This window comes from Chrysemys picta, chromosome 7, assembly GCF_011386835.1.
Source record: "Chrysemys picta bellii isolate R12L10 chromosome 7, ASM1138683v2, whole genome shotgun sequence".
NCBI classification, from domain to species: Eukaryota; Metazoa; Chordata; order Testudines; family Emydidae; genus Chrysemys; species Chrysemys picta.
In genome coordinates, this window is record NC_088797.1 from 104,851,823 (window position 1) to 104,876,076 (window position 24,254).

The 24,254-nt window shown below is 39.8% G+C and overlaps 1 long non-coding RNA gene across 4 annotated transcripts in view; it reads left to right on the forward strand.

Moving 5' to 3' along the window:
* Nucleotides 1–24,254, forward strand: part of LOC112059775 (uncharacterized) — a 128,153-nt gene that overhangs the window by 95,137 nt on the left and 8,762 nt on the right. Inside the window, exons 6-8 of one of the 4 annotated variants that reach the window (XR_006176001.2) lie at nt 5,766–5,822; nt 20,783–20,991; nt 22,969–23,062. This is a non-coding gene — a long non-coding RNA (uncharacterized LOC112059775). The remainder of the gene's footprint in view (nt 1–5,765; nt 5,823–20,782; nt 20,992–22,968; nt 23,063–24,254) is intronic. The other 3 variants (XR_006176003.2, XR_010589298.1, XR_006176002.2) reach the window with 3 other exon arrangements.

Below are 24,254 nucleotides of genomic sequence, written 5' to 3' on the forward strand. Positions count from 1 at the left end.
ATCTCTGTCTCTTATTTCCAAATGATAAAAAATACCACATCTTTTAAGTTCTAGACTGTCATTAATTAATTAGTGGTATACGGTGTGCATGCATAGAAGGCTCCTACATGAACAGCAAAAAAGGACCAAAAACTTAATCAACTATATTTTTTTACTATCATCAACAGTCCTCCTATTATGGTTTAAAAAGAGTGATGTTCCAAAAAGTATGTCAACATTGAAGCTGGGGCATCAGTAAATTCTATTCCAATGCTTTATAGCATTGTGAGGTTTATGCAAATACATCTTTTGAGTAAGATTTCACAAGAGCTCAACACTGATTTAACTCTGCACCCACTGAATCACTGGGAGTCACCCCATTGACTTGCTGCATTAGTATCATATCTATTTATGCTTATTTTGTCACATCTGTACACAGAATGCTAAAACATGAAAGTCCAATAATTTCATAAAAATCCCAAGTTTGCTTCTGATTTAAATGAGTAACAAGCTTACTCTATACATACAACAGATTATTAACTTGCTAAGATACTAGTAGCATATTAAAGGAATATTGTGTTATGCTAGCAAAACAAATAGAAAATAGAAACTTGTTAATGCAAAAGATTTTTTATATCATTGGTAACGGGTCATCTTTTGGTATTCAAATAAGTAAACTGAATTCCATCATTGCACATTCCAGCTCCCCCACCTCCATCCCTTAGACTAGTTGAAAGCAAATCCACAAGATGGAAAATGGTCAATATATTTATGAGAGGTTTAGGTCACAGTATTTTGAGTTTGATTTTTTTTTTTGAAGGATGCAATTAAGTGAGACATTAGTTTTATAGGCTTGCTTGTCCTTTTGTATTGCCAAACTCTCAATTCCTAATGTGAATAACTGGTCCCATTTTCAGTTCAGCTGTGTTTCATCTTTTGTGGGGACTCTTTGCAGCTGTGTCTCTGCAATATTTGTCCAAACAAAAATATGTTTCAAACTTGTGAAAACTATGTCCCCAAATATGCACTTTGTATTTTTTCAGACATGATTTTTTTTTAAAAAAAAGCTTGAACTTTGTATCTATTTTAATATTTAATTTTCTCTTTGAAAATTCCACCATACTGAGAGAAAACATCAAGAGACACAGAGGGAGATTTTCTTTTTAGGGCGAATTGTGACCAGCTCAGAAACAGGGCCTAGAGGGGGAGGACAGGACTAGAAATATGGCAGCCTGGGAAATATTATATATACATGTATGTGCATACATATGTCAGTGTACTGTTAATACACAACTGTATAATCTCGAAGCTCTTTCTCATGTGAGTCTACCAGGGCCTCAAATTAGTCTCTTTGTCTGTATGCATGTATATTTGTGTCTGCCTACTGGCAAGTCTCTTGCATATGTGCATGCATTCATGTATACAACTGCATGTGTTTTTATGTGCATCTGTTTCCATTGACTGAAAGTTGGACAGGGCCCTAAGTGTACATATCTCTTGGATAGCAAAAATGTACTACATCAACAAAATAGAGAGAGATCATCTTACAGCTCACTAAAGGGTTTCTCTTTCAATAACACAAAAAGCCATGTTTCTTTCTTTAAGATATCTGTATGCAGAGTGCTAGTTTCTAATAGCCATCAGAACATTCCTAAAAAGAAGTCCAGAGAGATAGTGGACAGAGCGATGCAGCTTGCAGACTTATGATTTTTTTTAATTCTGTCAGTTGGATATTGACTGACTTTCTAATGCACACTCCTCTAATTCTTAATTAGAATGACATAGCTAATTAATAAGTTTTTTCCAATTATAAATTAACTTAGGATCAGAACTCTGGCTTTGCATGTAATTTCCTATAATCACTAAAGCTACTGCAAAAACATGTCTCCTACCAACCGTAACTTTTTTATTTAACACAGACAGACAAGTTCTCACTGGGTTTAAATTTTACAGCAAATTATCTCTGTTGGGATTTAAGAAGGGAAATTTAAAAAAAAATTCACAGGAGTTTTTTTCCTTTTTTTTTTATGCCCCCCCTTTCTTTCTTAAACAAAATAGCATCCCTTAATGGACAATTTCTTTCTGAGATTTAAAAGGAATTCATCTTAATATTTTAATGTTATTACAGGGAAGGAAGAAAGAGAGCAGGTGATAATTCGTTTTTTCATAACTGTTACCACCTTTTCATGGTTTCTGCAAAAATGATTTGGGAGGATCCCGCATGCTGCTCATTTATAGAATCTTAACTGGAGAGACACTTATCTCTTTAGTAATGAACCAGTGTAATTAAAGGTGGGAATGTGGAAGAGTTCAGGCACTGGCAACATGTCACATAGTTGGCTGCTGCAATTCCTCAGTGGTTTATCAAAGACTACTCCTTTAATATGGAGATTACACTTATGTACTTGTCTGAACTTGAAAGGCATTTGCCTAATTTACTTATTAATGAGATGTAAATCTATTTGTACGGCACGTCACAAGTTTCCTGAAATCGCTGCTACTTAACCGGTGATAAACCCTATGATTTAAATGAAAAATAATACATTTAGCTTTCCACATTCATTCTGTTAAAAATTGATATAGTCTATGTTAAATTTATTAATATTGCTTGCTGTCATTCAGTTTGCAGCTCTTACTGAAATATGACTTGACAGCGGCCGCATTAAAGATGTATGCCATTGTATTCAACAAAGATTAATGGAGCCCGGTAAAAATAGCTGTAAAAGAGAAAGTGATCCGAATGTAAAATCAGTGAATTAAATGAGGCCTTGCATACCATTTGTTAATATGCATGAGGAGGGAGGCAGCGAATGAAAATGTCTCCCTGCAAAGTTCATTTGGGAATGTTTCAATATTGTCTGAATATCACCAAACTATCGAACAGCAGCTTAATAGAGCCCCATGTACCACAGAGGTCTGTGTATGTGCCCTGTGCAAAGCTAGAAACAAAAAATAGAATCATTTGCAAACAGAACTAGAAGCCTGGAGTAAAAATAATTATAATATAATCATAATAAAATAAATCCATATGTATGATACATATGGTATAGTTGTCTTTTTTTTCTTCCCCTCTTCTCAGTCTGTCTATAGTGCAGGCTTTCAATATTAAAGCCACGTGTGATATAGAGCTTTAATGTTATATGCTTCTTTTTATGGGAGAATTGTATGCAGTAACACTTAAAGGGCTTAGATTCCAAGGATTTATAAGAGGTTAATATGTCTGTCTGTCTCTCTGTGTGTCATATCTATTCATATTCTGGGATCTATGTAGTGAAAGATTTTGCACACTTCTTTTAATATTATTTTCCAGGGTTGATTTATTTCAACAACCCTCATTATAAAATGCTACTGAATTCATAACCTACCAGGTTAAGACTTTCAAATAAATTAGCAGTGACAGAAAATAGTATGCAGTAATCATAATGTAAACATCACATATTTATCAATCAAGACACTAAAGTAGTTTGATGGACTTGAGCTATTACTGATAGACTTGCTTTAAGATTTGAATATGTTTGCTACCTCAAGATTTCACAGAATAGACTATTCTGAAATATTTTTCTTCGGTAATTAAAAAGAAATATAATCTGGCTAGATCTTTGGTAGTAAAGTAGTTAATGCACCAGGAAGACTGTCAGCTTGGAGGCAATTTGAAGGGATAACGTGCATATGTATAGTGTAAAACATTGTAGAAAAGCTCTGCCTAAAGCATTAACTTTCCCAAAAGGTTAAAAATCAGTGTTTGAACTCAGAACAATTTAGATGAATTTTTATTCTGAGGTTCAGTTTATTTCACGCATTTTGCAATCTCAATAGGTAGCACAATCTGTATAATACAGCAGTCCACAAACCTAGTTCACAGGATTCTAAGCACCAATCAGGTTTATGCTTCTTTGCTGATTTTGCTGAAGGGGAATGGGCTGGGGCCTTGACCTGGCCTCCATTATGGTCACTGATGAAAGAAGGGTTTGGGCCCTGTGTTGGTAAGCTAAGCAGTGTTCCAAGCAGTTATTGTCTGGGTACACCACAAGAAGGACAGGAGACACTTGTTATGGATTTTAATCAGGCCGCAACTTTATTATATAGATGTCTGGGATTACCCAGCAGATAAAGTGTACAGGTCAAGCAAATCCACGTTTATTCAAATCAATTCTCCAGGGCTTCCACCAGCCCCCCCTTTGTTTCCATCCAGGTCCCCCAGCCGACCCCTGGCTTGAACCTTACCATCCATCACCCTTGTAAGAGGGTTAAGGTGGGCTATGAGAACAGGGTGGGGGTGGTGGGGGAGGGGTGGCTCCCTGCTGTACCAATCAGAGGAGTCCCCAACCCCCTCCCCCGTTCTGTTCCTTTATCCAGTATCTCCTTTTAAGTCCTTTACCAGGCCATTTATCTGGTCACTGGTTGCCTTCCCTATGGAGTACCTGCACTGAACATCCGCCCAACCTTACAAAATAAGTTGCGACATATGGCCTACCACCTTTTCTTCTCACCAGAAAAAGCCCATCCTCACACCCGCTGTGGGGAAGGCGAAAAAACCTCACTCCATCGAAGCCAATTCAGGTGATGCGGGAAAAATTCCTTCCCAGCCCCACTTTAAAAGGAGCGACTAGTGTAATGCCCACAGCAGGTCCTAACCCAGCCTGCCATTCACATCCACTAGGGGAGGGAGTGTGGGTACTGGCTTCCTCGCTGGGTGGAACAAAGAGACTTGCCCCACCAAGGTTTTGTACCTTTATGCCCTTCTGATGTCACATTCCTGGGAGGGGGGGGGTGAGTCATTGCTGCAAAACTGACCACCGAGCACCTTTTTTACAGCAGTTTCTGACCTCCTTCCTTCTGCCCTCCTCTCCTCCCCCCCACACACAAAGCAGAGCTGTCCTTCCTGGGTATGCCCCAGACAAACTCTTCCCCACCTTAGCTCCTCCTTTTAAGTCCTTTACCAGGCTTATTATCTGGTCACTGGCTGCCTTCCCTATGGAGTACCTGCACTGGACGTCCGCCACAAGGAGGCGCCAGCAATTTACTTGGCTGCCTCCCCCTAAACCCAGCTGGGTTCCCAGACATCGCCAAATGGCCTCTTACCTAGCAGCCCTACTGGGGACAAAGAACCCATTGTCCCATGTGTGATCATCAAGGGGCACCAGCAGCTGCATTGTCCTTGACCAAGTACTGCAACACCCTCCCTCCACGGAGGGCCGTACAGGAGACCCATTCTCTGGATCCTTGAATTGACAAGACTGCTTAAGAGAAAACAAAATAAACAACTTGTAAGCCTGGAGTCAAAAATCTCAATTCCGCCAACCCTTTGCTGGCTTCCTCACTGTGTGGAACAAAGAGACTTGCCCCACCCAGGTTTCATATGCCCTTATGCCTCACATTTCTGGCGGGGGGGGGGGGAGTAGTGAGTCATTGCTGCAAAGCTGACCACCAAGCACTTTTTTACAACAATTTCTGACCTCTTTCCTCCCCTCCCTCGCCCCCGCAAAGCAGAGCTGTCCTTTCTGGGTAAGCCCAGACAAACTCTGCCCCACCTTAGTTGTGGTGCAGTCATTTGTGTGTTGCATGTGTTTAAGGCCAAACCTACTGTGATTCGCATCCTTAAAAACTGCATATAAGTAACAAAACTTGGAATATTTATATGTGAGGCCATGGGAGCCTTGTATTTCTATCTTTGAGAGGTTAAAAGGGGAACTATTCCAGATCTTTTTAAATGTCTTGTTTTGTACTGAAGGAGTGGGCCAAGCTATAAACATGACAGCTAACTTAAAACATGATCTCTTTTACAGGTATTGAAATTTTGCTATTAAATTGACTCTTGTCATTTGGAGAGGAGAAAATCAATGGTAAGTACCTCTCTTTTTCTTCCAAGAACCAAACTAGCAGGCAAGGGAGAATGAGAGCCAAAACCAAGCTAAAACAAAAAGCAACACATTAACTTTTAATATCTTATCTATTTATTCTATTTTGCTGTCTCTCAAGTAGCCTGGTGTTTGGTTACAACAGTATCTGTCTCTGTCCATGTGTTTAATATCAATTATAAAGCAAGCCCATTATATCACATACACCAAATCTACGTGATTTGGGTTTTTTTCATTTTCATTCAACTAGCAGTTTCAAAAGATTTTCATCATTGATATGGAAAATCTCTCAGGCTTGGTCTACACTACCCCCCCTAATTCGAACTAAGGTACGCAACTTCAGCTACGTGAATAACGTAGCTGAAGTTCGAAGTACCTTATTTCGAATTAGTTGAAACTTACCTTGGTCCACACTCGGCAGGCAGGCTCCCCCGTCGACTCCGCGGTACTCCTCTCGGCGAGCTGGAGTACCGCAGTCGACGGCGAGCACTTCCGGGTTCGACTTATCGCGTCCAGACTAGACGCGATAAGTCGAACCCAGAAGTTCGATTTCCAGCCGTCGAACTTGCCGGTAAGTGTAGCCAAGGCCTCAGTCTTCCTCTCAGTAGTAAAATGAACCATAGGGGCAATCTTTTATTTCTTGCATCTCTATAACCCGCAACTGACTTCTGTTGGAGTTTGCAGTGCACCAAGAATGCTGGCTCAGGGTCCAAGTATAAGTTTGAAATGAATGGGGGAGGGGAATCCTTTCCCATTTTGATTGAACATTTCATTACATTAGACTTTGTCATTTTCAGAGTAGGGATCAAATTCTGTCTTGGGGAAACTTTATTGACGTCAGTGCAGCTGTGTCCATGCACACAAAGGCTGAATTATGCCCATAATATTATGTTTATCTGTATGGACACATAAAAATACAAAAATGAAAAATACATATAAAAAAGGCAAAAAGTTTGATCCTCCTGTTCCCAACTTCATCTGACATAATTAATTAAATCCATCCATAGGGCCACTGTAATTGTACTGACCTCCTTTGTAAAGTGCTTTGAGATCTGCTGCTGAAAAGTGCTATGTAAGAACTAGATATTATTAATGAATAATAAGTATTACTGATGGGCAGGAACATGTGACTGCTGCTTCTGAAGTGCTTCAACTTCTGCTATACCCCACAGACACAGTGTTCTGAAAGGCAAACTCTTTGCTCTCCTTTCTCTTCTTTCTGAGCTAAGTACAAGTTACTCTTAAAAGAATGAAAGGCCTCAGCATAACGTCGTAACAAATTCACATAGTAATAATAGCCTACTCCCAAACTTCTAAACATTATTCCTTTACTCACTGTCATCTTTTTTATTCAACCCACCTCAAATATTGGCACTTATGCCCAATGCTATGCATCTTCTATGAGAATTGGATGGTTGCCAGTTGTCAGGTTGCCCTCCATCTTGTAAGATGACCATCTGGGCAATCAGTGATGGGGAGGCAACCTAATTTTTAAGTAAAATAATATCAGAGATTATTTGAAATGAAGGGATAGCTGAGCAAAGTGCAATCCTTGCAGAAACCATTGTGCAACAGCAGAAATACTGATGGAAAAGAGTAAGGCAGAATTGGCATCATTGTAAATCTAAATTTTGCCAACCATTAACTGCTGAAAATTATAGTAAATAAAATAATGAAGAATGGCATCTACTCAGTCTTCCAAACTTATGCATCATATTTTAGGCCAAATTCAGACCTCCACTGAAATCAATCACCCACTAATACCAGGTCTGAAGTTGTAAACAGTAACAATCACACTTACCCTATATTTGTTAAAGGCAGAAATGTTTATTTCTTGCCTAAAAAAGTTTGGTCAATTTGCCATATGGAAGAAAAAAACATTTTACATCAAAGAAAAGTAACTACGTATCATTCTGCAAGCTTCACAGAGACTGAATTTCAACATTAAAACACAGATTGTTGTACCACTTGTCTCATTATAAAATGTCTTCAAGCTGATCATCAAAGCTGGTGAGGACACTAACCTATGAATCAAGAGACATGGGTTGTATTCCTGGCTTGTCCAGTGAACTGCCTGGGCAAGTCATGTCACTGCTCTGTGCCTCAATTTCCCCAGCTGTAAACTGGGGATAATGTTGCTGATCCCCTTTGTTACACTTTGCGCTCTTCTTATGGAAAGCACTATGTGAAAGGTAGGTGTTATTAGGAGTAGTAATAATAATATTTCAGAGCCTTTGTAACACGCTTTAGGTGTACAGATTGAAAGTGCTAGGTCTTATTATTTCACAAAATGCAGAAGTCCAGATATGACTGGGAGGTCATATGGATAACTGGATTTATAAATATGCAGCAATTACTTAATACAATGAATTCACAACAGGCATTAATCAAACATTTCTTCTTGATCTTCTGTATTTGTGTTCCATCATAGCACTTTTAACATTAAAATCATTGTATTGCTGTTTTGGTGGTGGATGGGGGTGGGGCTATGCAAGGAGGAAAAGACGGAAAAGTCATATAAGTTAGATCAAGAAGGCTAAAAAACAAGCTGCTTACTTAAATGGGAATTATTATTTTTTAAACAGGAAGGCCCCCCAATTTTTCTTTGTGAACAAAAAATTAAGCAAGAGGAAAAGGTTAATGTGATGGTGGGGATGACAGCATCCCTTCATTTCCCTATGAACAAACGTCATTGCTCAGGGAGCGCGTTGCCATTTAACCTGCTCTGAGTCAGTAACCCCATGTGTTAAATAGTGCCACAGAGGAAAACAAAAGGGGAAAAAGAGGTGCAGCAGCAGCAGTTGTGTTCAAGGAGAAATGTGTTTCACTGCTACAGGAAAAATAAATAAATGAATAAAGCACAGCAAATGACTGTGGCAGTGGCAGGGAAGTGAAACTCCAAATCGGCACAGGCACTTTCCTTAAGACTTAAGTAAAATTCCCACCTATATATGCCTAAACGACTCTTTGAACAATAAAAAGTCATTAGTGACTATAAAATTTTGCAGAAGGCTGATGGAAGGCACTTTGCATTTGACTTTCACCCACTTGATTGGTGCTGTATCTCCTATTTGACCTGGTGCAGGTTCTGGAAGGTGTGAGAGCTCTAAATGAACAGCTGAAGTGACCACAAATTCTGATTTCAGTGATGAATAATACTTAGGACTTACACAGCACTTTTCTTCCTCAAAGTGCATGTTTTTTATGGTCTTGTGTTTACATAAGAAATCATGAAAGATCAACTTAAGAGACTGTGCAAAACATGCTAACTGAACAATTTTCCCATTTTCAATGGTACAGTGGGCACGACCTTTGGGCCATTACCAAATCCATAACACCAAGGTTGAGAGAGCAAGTGATACACTACTTGTCAAGCAGAATCTCTAACACATGGCTTCATAAGTATCTTACACTGGAATAATTCTCTTTTTGCATCTCATATACAGTAGCTAACAATATTGTAGGAAGCTAGGTACCTGACTACCCATCTGACTCCATAGGTGCTATGCATCATGGTTGGCCTCCTTTTATTTTCCCTTTCAACCCCTGCTTTAAAAAGATTGTGGAGACCCTGTAATACCTCAGTTCTAAAATCCTAGCCATGCCCCCGACCTTATGTGTTATTGCTACAGTCAGTGTCCTTCTGCTTTAATTTCTCTTTCCCTGTAGAGAGGAGAATCTCTCTCTCTCTCTCTCTCTCTCTCTCTCACACACACACACTCCTTGCATGTTCGTTTCAGGGAATTTCACTCATATTTACTTATGCTACTACCTTTATCTAAAGAGCTTCTGAACTTGACCAAAACATGTGCTCTTTTGAGGAGGGTTGGTAAAAACTGAAGCGAATATCAGCTTGTTGGCAGCCCTGCTTCTCCAGACTTCACTTGAAAGAGAAAAAACAATCATTCACATCCTTCACATTTGGTAGGATTGAACATTTCAAGTTCAGGGGCCTGATTCTTTATCTGCTCCATTCACTGCAGGATACACGTATCTGTCACCAAAGTGATGCTTATCCTGTAAAGGGCGTTGATGGGAGAATCAGGCCCCAGTTCATCACCAATGTTTTTTTTCCTTTCCACTATAGATCAGAACCAAACTACTTAAGAACCTTTCTCCAAACCCAGCATTTGAGAACAGTATAGTAATTCACAGGGGGAAAAAATCTGATCTGTAATATTTGGGCAATATTTTGTAGTTGATTGCCAATTAGGATTTTTTGGTTTAAGCATGAATGTCTGGCAAATGCAAACACTGGCACTTCAGCACAACACATACCTTTTGTTGTTGGGTTTGTTTTTATTTTAATGCAGGGTTTGCTGCAGAGGGATGTCAATGGAGAGTGCATTGCAGTATATCCCTGTGTGTGCAATGACATGAACATGACTGCAACCATAGTTACTCTTCTGTGTATTCTGCTGCAGCAATTTCATTAACTGTAAACCTGTTCACTGTTTGCCAATGAGCTATCGCTTGTGTTTGTTTACAAATAGGTTTAGCACTGAAGATTTGTGGGTATACAAGAAGGATCTTTCCACAGAAAGTCATTCTCCCGAGGAAAAAATTAACTAAATTCTACTGGTAAAAATTTACTTTTCAAATACGTTCCACGTTTACTATAAATAGCCACAGTCTGTCAACTCAACTAAGCAAGTCCTGGGAGCTTCCCTATTAAACGAGACCATTTGGAAGGCAGCCTTTGTCTTAAATGGGTCTGTAGACAAGGCATGTGTTGGTTTTTGAGTAATCCCAGCCTGTTTATAATCTCATCTATTACATGGAGAGGATATGAAAATAGTTCCCCAATGCATGAAAATTATCTATACTCTAGTGCAGACAATATAGTCAGTCTACTGAAAATAATAGAGTGAACTCAGCTACGCAGTTTATTCCAATGTGTAAAGTCTTTGTACATCATGATATCAAATAGTCTACTGAAAACATCATCCTCATATAATTGTATTATACAAGAGTAGTGTCACCTTTTGTTTAGAAAGGTACCATTACACTTTTATGATATACTTTAAGAGGGACTAGATGATACCATTGATTCTTGTACTAGCATTTTACATCAAAAGACCTATGTCTGCAGTCCAGGGCACTGAAATCACAAATGAAGTGAATTTAATGGTCTAAGTTTGGTCTCCAGAGAACAACAGAATAGTTAGTACCATCATAAAGTCTGACAATGTAGCCCTTTTGGCAGGTTTTTGTTGATAATAGGCTTGAACTGCAATCTTTTTACCATGGTATAAGAGGATCTTTTAAAGCAGGGTTGAGATATAAGAAGGAAGAATAAAGTAGGGAAGGCTGCAAAGTACAATATTGTGCACACCTGCACCATAGCTAAAGTAAGGTTAATGCAGTAATATCTGTGTGAAAACTGCCTCACCCCCCACATTAAAAGGAGCTTATCATTAGGGATTACCTAGCCACTGCACCAGCTGCAAGTCTTTACTTAAAGACTTAAAGGTAAAGCTCTTACAGTTCCCAATCCAGTGACATTTGCAGCTCACTATAATTTATTGAATATCTTCCAAAGAGCAAACACAAGATTTCTCTTGGTACTGTTTTAGTTGGGTTGTAAACGTTTGCCATTTACCAAGAAGAAAAATAAATAAATAAAGGCAGGCACATTTACACTTTTGCAAAGCATCATGTAATATTCTGAACCTGTCTGTTCATGCTGACTCTTTTCATGTTCAATCAAAACACTGTTTACTCACTTAAAGTCTTCTTATAGCTCAGCTATGAAGTACAGTACATGCACACTTTCAAAGCTTTCATGAAAAAGCAACTTGTTCCCACATTTCATTAAGAAGTGCCCTGCTTGTCTAAAGTGTGATTTAAAAAAAAACAAAAACTTCCTGTAATAGGCATCCAGAAATTTTCATTCTTCAGCATTTACAGAGCCATGCTAGCTATACCTTTAGAGACTTAACACAGTGAAGACTCTTCAAAAGAGAATTTACTGAGGTTCTCTCCATTTATAAGGAGTGACAACCTATCATTGAAGACTAAAAGGAAATAGTTAAATAAGCCAAATTACATGCTGGGTGATGAAACATTTTCTTCGCCTTCCCAGTAACATGCATGCAAATTATATTAATAGGCTATAATTATGTAAACTTTATTATGTGTGTTAAAGATAATATTAAAATTATAAGACAAATGACACTTAATCATCATTGGAGGGTAATGATAAAAAAAGTCAGCAAAATTAACAGGCATCATCATGGTTGTTGTGGTTGCTATAGCTAAAGGAGCATGATGAACCACACCATTTTATATAATACTACTACTTAACACTTGCACTATGCAGTTCACCGTCAAATGGCTTTACAAACATTAACTAATTAATATACAAGCATTTGGGGCCTGTTTGCTAAATACATTCCCTACCTGTGCAAATTCACATGCTGCACATGCTTAAACTAACTTGTGAGTTTTTATTATTATTTCTTCTTAACCAGTCTGCTTTATCAAAGTTAATTTACCAGGTTAGCAAAATCACACATTGTAGCCTATTGAATACAGAAGAGTTGGATGAAACAAACTGATGATTAATGTGCAGGATCGATCACTTGGAAACACAATCCATATAAAAGCAGTTCTGCTGACACTTCCTATGCGGAGGCAGAACTTCAGCTGGTGTAAATTGGCCCAGCTCCGTGGACTTTAATGGCCCAGCAGAGGATCTGGCCTGTATTGTTTTAATTCCCCTTTTCCTTTTCTCATACTAGGAACATTTCCATGAAACAGAATTGCAGTTGTTTAGTATTTCAATTGATGCTTATTCCTTAGGGAATAAGGGACAGAGCAAGCCTTGCACGCTCCAGAATGCAGAGTCTGGAATGCTGCCTGGTGCTTAAGCGGGCAAGGGTAGACTCATTGTGCTGCACTGCACAACCACATAAGAGCTGGGCAGAATTCCAGACCTGCATTCTGGAGGGTTCAAGTCTTGAGCTATCCCTACTCACTGGAGATAACAGGTGTCTCAAAGGGGATGGACATGACTTTACCCATCCCAGACCCCTGCCCTTATGCACCACCCAGCATAGCTAGCTGCCCATTTGATGGAAACAAGGAGGGGTAAGGTAATATCTTTTATTGGACCAACTTTGATGAACTCCACAAAGTTGCATAGTAGTAGATGTGAAGCCTCTGCGTATCCAGTAGCTCCTGGATGCAAAAGAGACAGACCTATAGCTGGTGTAAATCAGTGGAAGCTATGCTAATTTATTCCAGCTGAGAATCTGGCCCAAATGTCCACTGGTGTTGTCTCTGGCATGACGAGGCTCTAGACTGCAAAACTATATTTAAAGTTAGCCTGCGCCTATTGAGGTCAATGGCAATACTACCATGGACTTCAACAAAGGGAGGTCTTTATTTCTGTGCAGCGTACAGGAGGACCAAACACACTTTTGTCACTATACAAATACTAGTAATTATAATCACCTGTTAAGCGTCTCTTCATGATGTTAAGAATGATGCGCTAAGGGAGGAATGAGCAGCAGGAGCTGATGACTCATTACAAAAAAAAAAAAAGAAAGAGATCCTTGTTTTCACAAACTGTCCCTACTAATTGGAAAAGAGAAAGAGAAATGCAGAAAAGACATGAGTAGTATTATTCCTATAGACAATGTTTTTCAAATTATCACTGGATCTTTAAAGTTTTGACCAGAGATAAGCTAAATCTGGAATCATAAATCTGAATCCTTTAAATACCTCAGTCCAAACCTGACCCCCAGTTTAAACTTAATCGAGACCTGGATCAGAGTACTGCCTCCTAAGGACATTGCTAATTTTCAAACGAACCTATAAAAGGATGTTGATTCAAAGTAAAGTTGATCCTATTCAATGCTTCATTTTTATGGCCTCAAATCTGAAGTTCATACTCAGTCCAAATTCCTATGGCCTAATCCTGAGTTTAATAGTGTGTGGTGTAGGGCCCACAGGAACTATTCAACCTGACAAGGCAAGTGGTGTATCCTTTTAAGATGTCATATATTTAAATGATCATGCAACTTCTCCTTCCTTTGAGATATAGGTCCCGCCCAGCCTGACTGCTAGAGGTAGTGCTCCTCAACCTATTTTACCATTGTGGACTACATATACTGGCCTCAAATAGGGCCTCAAACAGGGCCTTAGGGTGCGAAACTTCCACCTTGCGCCTCCCCGCCAGCCCTGCGGCAGCTCCCCGCCCCCCCACCTCCGCCCTGAGGTGCCCCCCCCCATGGCAGTTTCCCCCCCGGGGAGCGGTGCGGCAGCTCCCCACCCCAGCTCACCTCTGCTCCGCCTCCTCACCGAGCACGCCACCCCCGCTCTAATTCTCCTCCCCTTCCAACCTTGTGGCGCCAAACAGCTGATTGGTGCCGCAAGCCTGGGAGGCGGGAGAAGTGGAGCAGCGACGGCGTGCTCGAGGAGGGGGCGTAGCAGAGGTGAGCTGGGGTGGGGAGGCACCCCCGCGGCAGCTCCCCACCCCCCCAGCCCGGGGAGCCATGCGGCAGCTCCCCACCCCAGCTCACCTCTGCTCTCCCTCCTCCCCGAGCACGCCGCCCCCCACTCTAATTCTCCTCCCCTCCCAGGCTTGCGGCGCCAAACAGCTGATCGGCGCTGCAAGCCTGGGAGGCGGGAGAAGTGGAGCGGCGACCGTGCACTTGGGGAAGGGGCGTAGGAACGCTGTAAAAAAAAATTGGGGGCACCGCTTTTTGGCACCCCCAAATCTTGGCGCCCTAGGCAACCGTCTGGTTTGCCTTAATGGTAGCATCGGCCCTGGCCTCAAATGTGGGCATCATCCAACACTACCTGTGTGGCCCCGAAGATGTCACATGGGCCGCAGCTCTGTGCTAATTGGGCCGGGAGCAGCCCGTGGGCCGCAGGTTGAGAACCACTGAGGTAGACATTTAGGGATTGGCATCAGAGAAACCATTGATGTACAATGCCTGTCTGATGTCCCAGGCAGTTAGAGACAGGCTCCTTCCTAGCTCACTGGTTTTCAGCTGAGGAAAGCCTTAACAGGACCACATGGCCCAAAGACATAACCCAGTTTGTTTAGGAATTAATCTCATCTTTTTGTTTGAATGGCAATGTCACTAATATGATACTAGCAAATTACTGAAATAGAATCACACCAAAATCCCTCTGTCATCCTGAAATATCATATTTTCCCATTAAGTTAATATAGTATGACTGCAATGGAGTAGAATGGAGGGGCTTAAACAGACTAACTCTTCTATGGCATTGATATACTAGCAGGATTTTGCTGCAATCTGCTAATAGTCTGCAGTTCCAATATAATAGAAAAGCACTTTGAGGGCAGTCCCTTCAATGGTATTATCTATTGTTGAATTTAGAGTTTTCCTCATTCAAATATTTTATGCAAATATTCTGGACCATCAGGGAACAGGACATATTTTGAACTTGCAGTTTTACATCAGGAACATGTGATAGTCTTACAGGGCAATAATAAATATTTCCTCAGTGTTCATGCATTTGGGTTGGGGAGGAAAAAATTCTTGGTCACCTTAGTCCTATCTAATTGTTTTAATAATAGAACGTGAAGGTCATAGAGGTTTTACTGTGACACAACTGTAAAATGCTCTGGCACTTTGCCATGCAAAAAATAATCTGATTTTATTCATGTGTTTCAACAATAACAATGGAACAACATTTGTTTATTATGAACTGAGTTACAAAAGATAACTCAAGGTAAAAGACTGCATTGTACTGAAACATCTTTAAAATATAGCAAAACAACACCAAGATTACGCTGATATATTATGGTAGTTCAGAAACATAATCAACTGGTACATCTATCCACACTGAGCCACAGGATGTTTTCTGGTGAAACGTTACCAGTGGTGAGTTATCAAAGCCCCTCTGACTCTTCTAGGACATACCCCCACATCCAAAAGTATATTGCTGTATCTCTCTTGTATGCATAATAAAATCTTTAGATAGTGCTTTTGCTTCCTATTTCTGTTTTAAATAATCTATATTAGTCCTGCATGTATGAGAAGTAATAGCTGCATGTGAATGGGCATCTTTTAATACTATTGAAAAACAAAGAGAATAACCCTGATTTACTGATGACTTAGATTGCTGTAAACAATTCTGTGTATCAGCCTTTGATCTGTATTTTCTAAACTTCATAACAAAACTTCAAGAAAAAACTATTAGCTGCAAATTAAACATTCTCAAGGAAGCCAAGAATTATTTTTCAGGACAGAGGGCTCAATTTCCCAATCTCAGGTGTATGATTAAAATCAATTAAATCACTCTTCCAATGTCAGCGGCAAGATTCTCCTGACAAATGAAATTATGCGAGAAAAGTGTTCTCTTCACTCTTCAACCCTTTCTCAGCATCACTCACATCCACAAATGAGATCAAAATTTTCAGCTCGGGGATTTCAGAGATATTTTCCATAAGAACATGAAAAATCCCAGGAACCCTATGTAAGTAGACTTTATAGTCTCTAGTGGTGAGATTTTGATGGCCTCTGTATGTTAGATATATTCATGACTAACTAAAATGAAAAGTTACAGAGTGAAAGTTAACTATTTGGGGACCATACTAGCATTTTTTTCACATATTAAAGTTTTAATGGCAGAATTATGTGCTAGATCCTATGATACATGTAGTAACCTTTCTGTGCCTCTTTTCATTCACAAGGAAGTCCCTGGTGGTATTTTCTGATTGAAAAACTGAATTTTATCAATTTCTTTCAGTCGCTTGCACATATAAATCTGGCAGGCAGGCCAGACTTCAAATGACCACACCATTTGCAAAGGCCCTAAAGGGTTAATAGTTATTTACAGTAGCATTCCTTGCAACAAAACAGTGCATTTCTCTTAAAAGGAAATATTTTCACAGGAAATAACAGTTGGAACACAGAGATATCTCATTTCCAGAGGTGTTCTGATGTGGTTGCACTGTAACTTCAGCAAATTATTTACCTCTTAATTTGTTAAAACATATGGGCTTAGAGGTAACTTTGCCCATGAGGCATACATCTATATTATATGCTTGTTTGGTTTGACTTCATTTTCCTTGGAGACTTGAACAAATGTTTTCTGTATTTCAGAAGTTTCCCCCCAACCACTCACGTGTTTGAGGCAGCAGTGTTACATACGTATTTTGTTTCTTTTGACTGTGTTTCAAAAGGAACATTCTAATTTACAGAACAACATGCAGAGTGTAGTAATATTTCAGGAGGTGAAAAGCGGCCTTTATTCACTTGCAAGAGAGATTCTTTCCCGATCAGTCCAGCCTAGAAGTGCCTGATCCATCCCAGGGGTTCTGTTTTTTTGGTTTCTTTTTCAGCTAACTGCAAACGGTCTATATCTAAACAAAGTGGTAAGCAAAGGCCTTTCATACATCATCAATATGAAAAGGCAATGTGTGAAATGTTACAACATGGTCCATGTGAGGGTAGAAGAAGAATAACAGTTACCACAGGTTTATCAAAAGTATTTTTACTAGAAACAAATTAAAACATATAGACTACTTAGATGTTCTTAGATGACATGTAAACTAGCGATATTTGGTAACTGTGGTCTTGGATGGATTATGCTTCATACACAGGCTAGCAGCTAGCAGATTAAGAGGTTGCACTTACTCAAAACAGTTGGCTAGGTGTGTGCCATCCACAGTGGTGCAAATAGAAATCATTTCTTGATGGTCCTGCACTCATGGGAGGGACACAAGGAGTGGGGCACGTGACCTCCCTACGTGACCCTCCATGTGACTCCTCTCCACCCCGCCCCCAGCTTGGGGTCCCCACGCTCTCCCCATCCTCTCCTACAACCCCCTTTGTATATATAAACATCAACATGCTTAATTACTCACTTTCCCCCAAAATATGTAGTATTCAGTCTGTTTATATGGAATATGGAAGTTGGGTGAGGAGCCATTTCAGCATATGCATGACTTATTAAAAGACAAATTTTAAATAGAACCGTATCCTAAACTGCTTTATGGTATTGTACCCAAACATTGCATTTCAATGCGGCATTCAACGTCCTTTATAGGAACAGACTCCTGAAACTCTTACCATCCCACAAAAGTGGTCCATAGTCATGCAAATAGTCCCATTGTCTTCAATGGGATTGATCAAATGATTAAGGGTTTACAGGATTAGGTTCCAATTTTGTAAATTGTTGTGGATGAAACTGACAATGCCTGAGCTGTCAGATCAGAAGGAGTTTCTTTCGAATAAAAGTGGGCAGATGTGTGATAAGTCTTAGCTCCGTTGTTAAGATGAGGAACATATTTTCTTGGCAGTTCTTGGCAGATTCCTGAGGTGGCTGGTTTAAGGCATTATAATCTTCACTTATAGTTCTCTCACCCACAAAGCTGGAAAATGAGGCATTTGTTTTCTTTGTTTTGCTGCTCCAGTTCCAGTTAACAAAATGCATGTTAGACTAGTTTGGCTGCAAAGAAGAATTCTGTGTACACTGGGAACAACACCTGATTCCTGTAAGGCTGCAGAACTGGGCTGACATCAGAATCCAAACATCCTCTTGTCAGTGCAAGCAGAGGCATTCCTCTACTGATTTGGACTTGCTGTGATACAGTATGGATGTCATGGATAATTCAGACCAATGGGGAGAAACAGAATCAAAAACACTGTTTAAACACCTTCCATCCCCTCCACTCTTCTCATCTTGAGGACTCCCAACCAACGTAACAGCACAATACATATGCTAACAAACTTAAACAAAGCCCCACCCCTGGATGGCAGGGCTAGCCCTAAGTCTTTCTGGTACCCTATACCCATTAAAAATCTCTTGCTGGTACTGCGTACTGGAGGGTACCATCTGATTTGCATTCCGGGCCATCCATGATATCATCACCAATGAGGTGGATAAAGTGTTTAGAAGTATAGAAGAATTATTTGGCCCATAGGCCTAAATGGCCACTTTTAATGATATCAGTATGATGCACAGCAGAGATAATGAATAAGAACCAGAAGCATTTTCCACAGCCCCATGTCGCGGGTAAAGCAGTAAAGATGTTAAAGTTTGGCTGAAATAAGGTCAATTATTTTTTAATTTTATTGGATCTTGGGCTGAGTTGCTATTATCAAGATTCTCCAACCCTAATCAGCATTCAAACGGTTTATGGCCCACAAGAAAGGTTTCAGCAAGCACAGCTAATTCCAAGTTGGGATTTACACAACTTCCCTCACTTCGTGTATCGTCTTTTATTACAGTATTGAGGAACTGCAATGAAATTTTATTTCTTTGGAATTGACATACAATGATTGAAGTTCCCAAGAGTAAAACCAGGCAAGAAATCCTCCAGAGGGAGTTTAAAGGCTGGAAGTTGTCTTCTCCTGTGTTTTTTTTTTTTTTCTTGAGAAATCAACACCTCAAAGTGTTTTTTGGTTTTCCATTTGTTTATTCCAGCCATAAATATTTTATTACTTAAAAAGGGAAGCAGTGTTTGCTTCTAATTGTTTTTGATTAAATATGCTAATTACATTTTGGAATATTAATGACACATACAGTACTAAATGTTTTAATAATGCAATGAAATAAGCTCGCAAATATAACAACAAATTAACCTGAAACTGCTACATGGTTTTCATAATTTTATATTATAATACAAATCTGAGAGAAAATAAATCAAAGTCCAACCAACATTTCTGGCTTGCCAGTTAAAATTCAACTAAACTAAAAAATCCAAAAGAAACCAGAAACCACAACATTCTGGGCACCTTTGTAATTATAGTATGCAAGTTAATTAATTAATTAAAAAATTGAACCATTCCATTAACAGCATGTTGACCATGGGATGAGTCAGAGCAGATACAGAGTTGTTAAGACTTTAATCCAGTTAACTCATTCTAGGGTAAATCCTTTACCCAATTTGTAACCTGAATAACCAGGAAAATTCTGCAGGCATTCAGGAGGATGGAATTCTTCTTCATCCAGGCTTCAAAGCAGGGCAGCTACTGTCCTGTTCCACCCCTTTCCACCTCATCAGAGCCACCTCCATGAGGTGGACTATCCAACAATTCTGTTTAATCAAGGAGCTACTGGTCCTGCTTGTTCTCTGCTTCAGTCCACGGGACCCCTGCATAGACCTCTGCACAAAATCTAGGCATCTTGTCTCTCCAGCACATCAGTACTGGTTTCATAACAGTTAGCGCACACACCATGGTTTTAGCCTGATACCAAAGACAGAGTCTGCATTTGCATTTGGGAGGTATAGGCAGTTATGCCATAGCTGTGCTCCTCAATGTAGCCAGTTGAAAAAGTGGGGGGAAAGTTGCAATAAATACTCACCATAAGTAACACTAAAAAGAATGACAGTGGTGGAACTCATACTATTAAAATGGTGGTTCCCATAATGTGGTGGTGGTCCATGGAGCACTTCCAGATGGTACACAGAGCTGCTTTCTTCACCAGGTAGAAGGCTCTGTTGGTCCTCAAGCACTGAGGGAAAACAAAGAGGTGCCAGAAGGTTAATAAATGTGTTAGATGTTTTAGGCAGAGAGTTGTCTTGTAAATTCTACTTTGGGATGAGTTCAGGACCAGACTTAGGACTTACTGGACAAAAATCATCCCTTTCATAAATGGGTGAAAGTCCTCAATGGATTTACACTTGCTTACACAAGGGCTGAATTAGATTGATTTTGAAACAAACTTTTTTTTTGAGGATCAACAGCAACAAGCTATAACTTGTTTACAAATTATTTTTCATTTCTGCGTGCCTCTGCCCTTCCTCCTTCTGTCCCAGACTGGAAGCAGAGTCTTGAAATATTGTGAGAAAAGCTATTCTCATAGTATTTCTGGTCCAACGGGAGACAGGAAGTAGTGAAAATCATGTTAAAGTATTTATTATTGGGAGATTTGCAGACCCAAAGGGTTCAGATGGTTTGGAGAAGTATCAAGTATTGTGGGTTCTGATCCTCTTTGAATCATTTGGTGTTCAGCCTTTACTTGCAGATTCCCAAGTTACAGAGGACCTGATCCTATTCCTAATGACATCGATGGGAGTTTTGTCACAGCCTTCGGTGGGAGGTGAATCAAGCCCAAAGTAACCTGAGGAGAGTTTTCAGCTCCTTCTTACTTTCTGCTCCTTGCAGGATTGTACATCAAGATGGTGATTCATTAAAAAAGGACCTTTCAAAGATAGTTGCTGGTAAGATCTACTTTCCAATGCATGCAATAACATAATAGATCTCAGAGATATGGCAAGACTGCATATGAGTGGACAGTGAATAAATATACGAGGAGCTAATTAAAGATATAAACTGAGATCAGAAAACTTTTTGAAAGGCAATGCAATATAAATGGAATATTTAAATATCATTCTTTGGAACTGGAGGTATTTTAACCTCACAGTCAAGGCCAAAACCAGAGAATCAAACAAAGGAAAAAGCACTATCTGCTCACAAAGGTGTAATATGAACTAAAGATAGGGCAGTGACAACAGAAGGCTTTATCCGACTGCTCTTTCAGTAGCTTTTGATTCCCACCCAAGGGATAACTCACCTCTTGGGCTCCATCAATCCACTTCCATTCTATGAAACCTCTGCCATCTCTCAAATCTGAGAGTGATGAATTAGGGGAGACAGTGTGTTGCTGTGTACATGTCTGCACAGAGGTGAGTTGAGAATATTCATCTCATTTCACTTGTGACCTTTTTTTATTCAGCAAACCTGAAAGGTCTGGGCTGCATAATCATATCTTGGGACACAAGATAAGTGAACTAATATATAAACAGTCTAATGTTTACATGACCTTATGATTTTACAGACCATATAAATTTTTAATTGGACTGTTAAAATATAGTAAACAGCTATTATACAAATTAAGTGGTAATAGGTATTTTTATTTTTATTCATGAATTAATCTTAAAGTAAGCTGATTACATAAATCTTCAGCCAAGCAGTAGCTAATCCTAGGCACAAACATTATTTTGACAAGATACATTCAAACAAACATTTTTGTGGCAAAATGTTATCAGATACTAGCAAATAATTAGGCTAAGACATTCCCTTCAATGTGAGCATTTTAGAGCTGTGATCATTAAGTGAAGGTACTGGGAGCAATCCAAAAGGGAACACAATATTGTAAGCACTTCAGAGTTCCTTTGTGGATTCTGATTAGGCTGCTGGACTCACTGATGTTTTCTTAAGTAAACATATTCACATATTGCAATGGTGGGTAAATCTTTATTAAATTAATGGCAAACAAAATGATGTTCATGTGGAGGAAATTATTATTCACCAAAATCTGTATTGCATTTTCAAGAGAAAACAGGGGAGGTGTTGATTTAAACCACAAATGGAATGGAATTTCAGCTTAGCTCTGAGCATCCACACTGAGCCTGTAGCCCCTAGTTTATGTCATTGTGAGAAAGAAATGATAGAGAAAGAAAAACATGCCTGTGAGCATATGTTAAAGCTGGAGTACCATTGCATACATTGAGCTCCTGCATGGATCTGAATCAGTTTTAACATTGCTTGTGTTTATTTCTTTACTTGCATTTACTCTGGTTCTCAAACAGTGGTATTTTTTTTAAAAAAGTACCTGTAATAACATGGTTAACTTACCCAATAGTCTGAATGGACTATTGATTAGTAGGTAATAAATAAAGGAGGTTTTAACAATGCTTATTATTTACTGGATCTGGTAAATACCTAATTAGAGGGTTATTGAATTTGAACAATGGTTGTTTGACATGATAGAATGTACAGCAGTGGTGAGCAACCTGTGGCCCATGAGGGTAATCTGCTGGCGGGCCGTGAGACAGTTTGTTTACGTTGACTGTCCACAGGCACGGCCGCCCGCAGCTCCCAGTGGCCGCGGTTCACCATTCCTGGCCAATGGGAGCTGCGGGAAGTGGCAGCCATCACGTCCCTGTGGCCTGTGCCTCTTCCCGCAGCTCCCATTGGCCAGGAACGATGAACCGCGGCCACTGGGAACTGCGGGCGGCCGTGCCTGCGGACGGTCAACGTAAACAAACTGTCTCATGGCCCGCCAGCGGATTACCTGACAGGCCACGTGCGGCCCGTGATCCACAGGTTGCCCACCACTGATGTAGAGGAATATCTTCTTAAGTGACATTATAGTCTATTGTGCAAAAGCCTACTTAGAGATTTTTTTGTCATAGGCTATATGTCTGATGAAGCTATTGGGTCAGTGACGTGGCTAGTGATACAACATCCTCTAATAGCTCCTTGAGAGTCAGTATCACTGTCTGTAAGGTGAGTGTTGCGATCACACATGCACAATACATCTTGATGCAAAAATATCCTTTGAATTTTTGTCTAATCACAAAAATGGACTAGACTAGAAATAAGCACTATGTAAAATGAAATACCCTGAGTGTTTTCCTTTGATCCCCAAAGAATACCTGAACCCATCCATGATCCTAAATTAGAGCACAGAGCTCAATCCTGTAATGTGCTGAATGTCTTCAAGCCCCACTGAATGTAAACATTCCGCACCTGACAAGATCAGGCCACAATGCTTAATTGTTAGCTAAATTTCAAAAGACTGAATTGCTAAGGCTTTGTATTGAATCTGTGAAAACGGAGTTATCAAATTCTCTGTACCAACAAACATAAAGTAGCATGATGAACATTGATATAATACTGAGGATTTCTCCCCATTGGGATATTTACCAAGGAGACATGCTGTTTACATTTAGTCTGACAACAGACAACAATACACATTCAGATGTGCTAACATACGTGTAAAGTAGACATTGGCCCAAGACCCCTGTTCAGATGTGGATTTCAAACAACCCAAATTCTGTAGGTGTTTGGGTCCATGGTTCTGGTTTAGCCCATTGCTGTACTGGGCTTTGGTTTAGCCCATTCGAAAGAAAAGAACAGTTGGAAATATCTGGATTAAGATTTTCACCCTACCCACCCAAAAGTGAAGGGGTATTGAGATGTGGAGTCTGGGGACCCACATCTAATCTATCAGGAGGCACAGCACAAGAGAAATGGCAATGGGACTTTGGTGGCTTTACACTACCTCGCACCTTTGGGATCTAGGGGCTAAACTGTTGTTTCTCTAACTTATTTCAAGTGTCCCTGAGGGACCATCTGACAGCCCAGTACAGCAACATAGTAGTGTGTTCCAACCATACCTCTTATTTCCCCCAAGAGGTCCCCTCCCATCCCTACACTAGTATTTTCAGAGAGCCATTACGCATCCACACACTGCTCTGGGAATAATTTGCACCTGGTGTTATCTAGCAGTTTTCTGACCCCTTTGTTTTGGAGGAGCAATGCCAAGTGGCCAGAGCACAATTCAGAACTGGGGCTAATGCTTGGGCATTTATCTAATATAAAGATAAATAATATATCTTGAACTAATTTGCATAAGTTTTGCTTTATGCAAGGCTATATTTTAATCATATGTTTTTTTTTCTCATTAGTTGCTAGA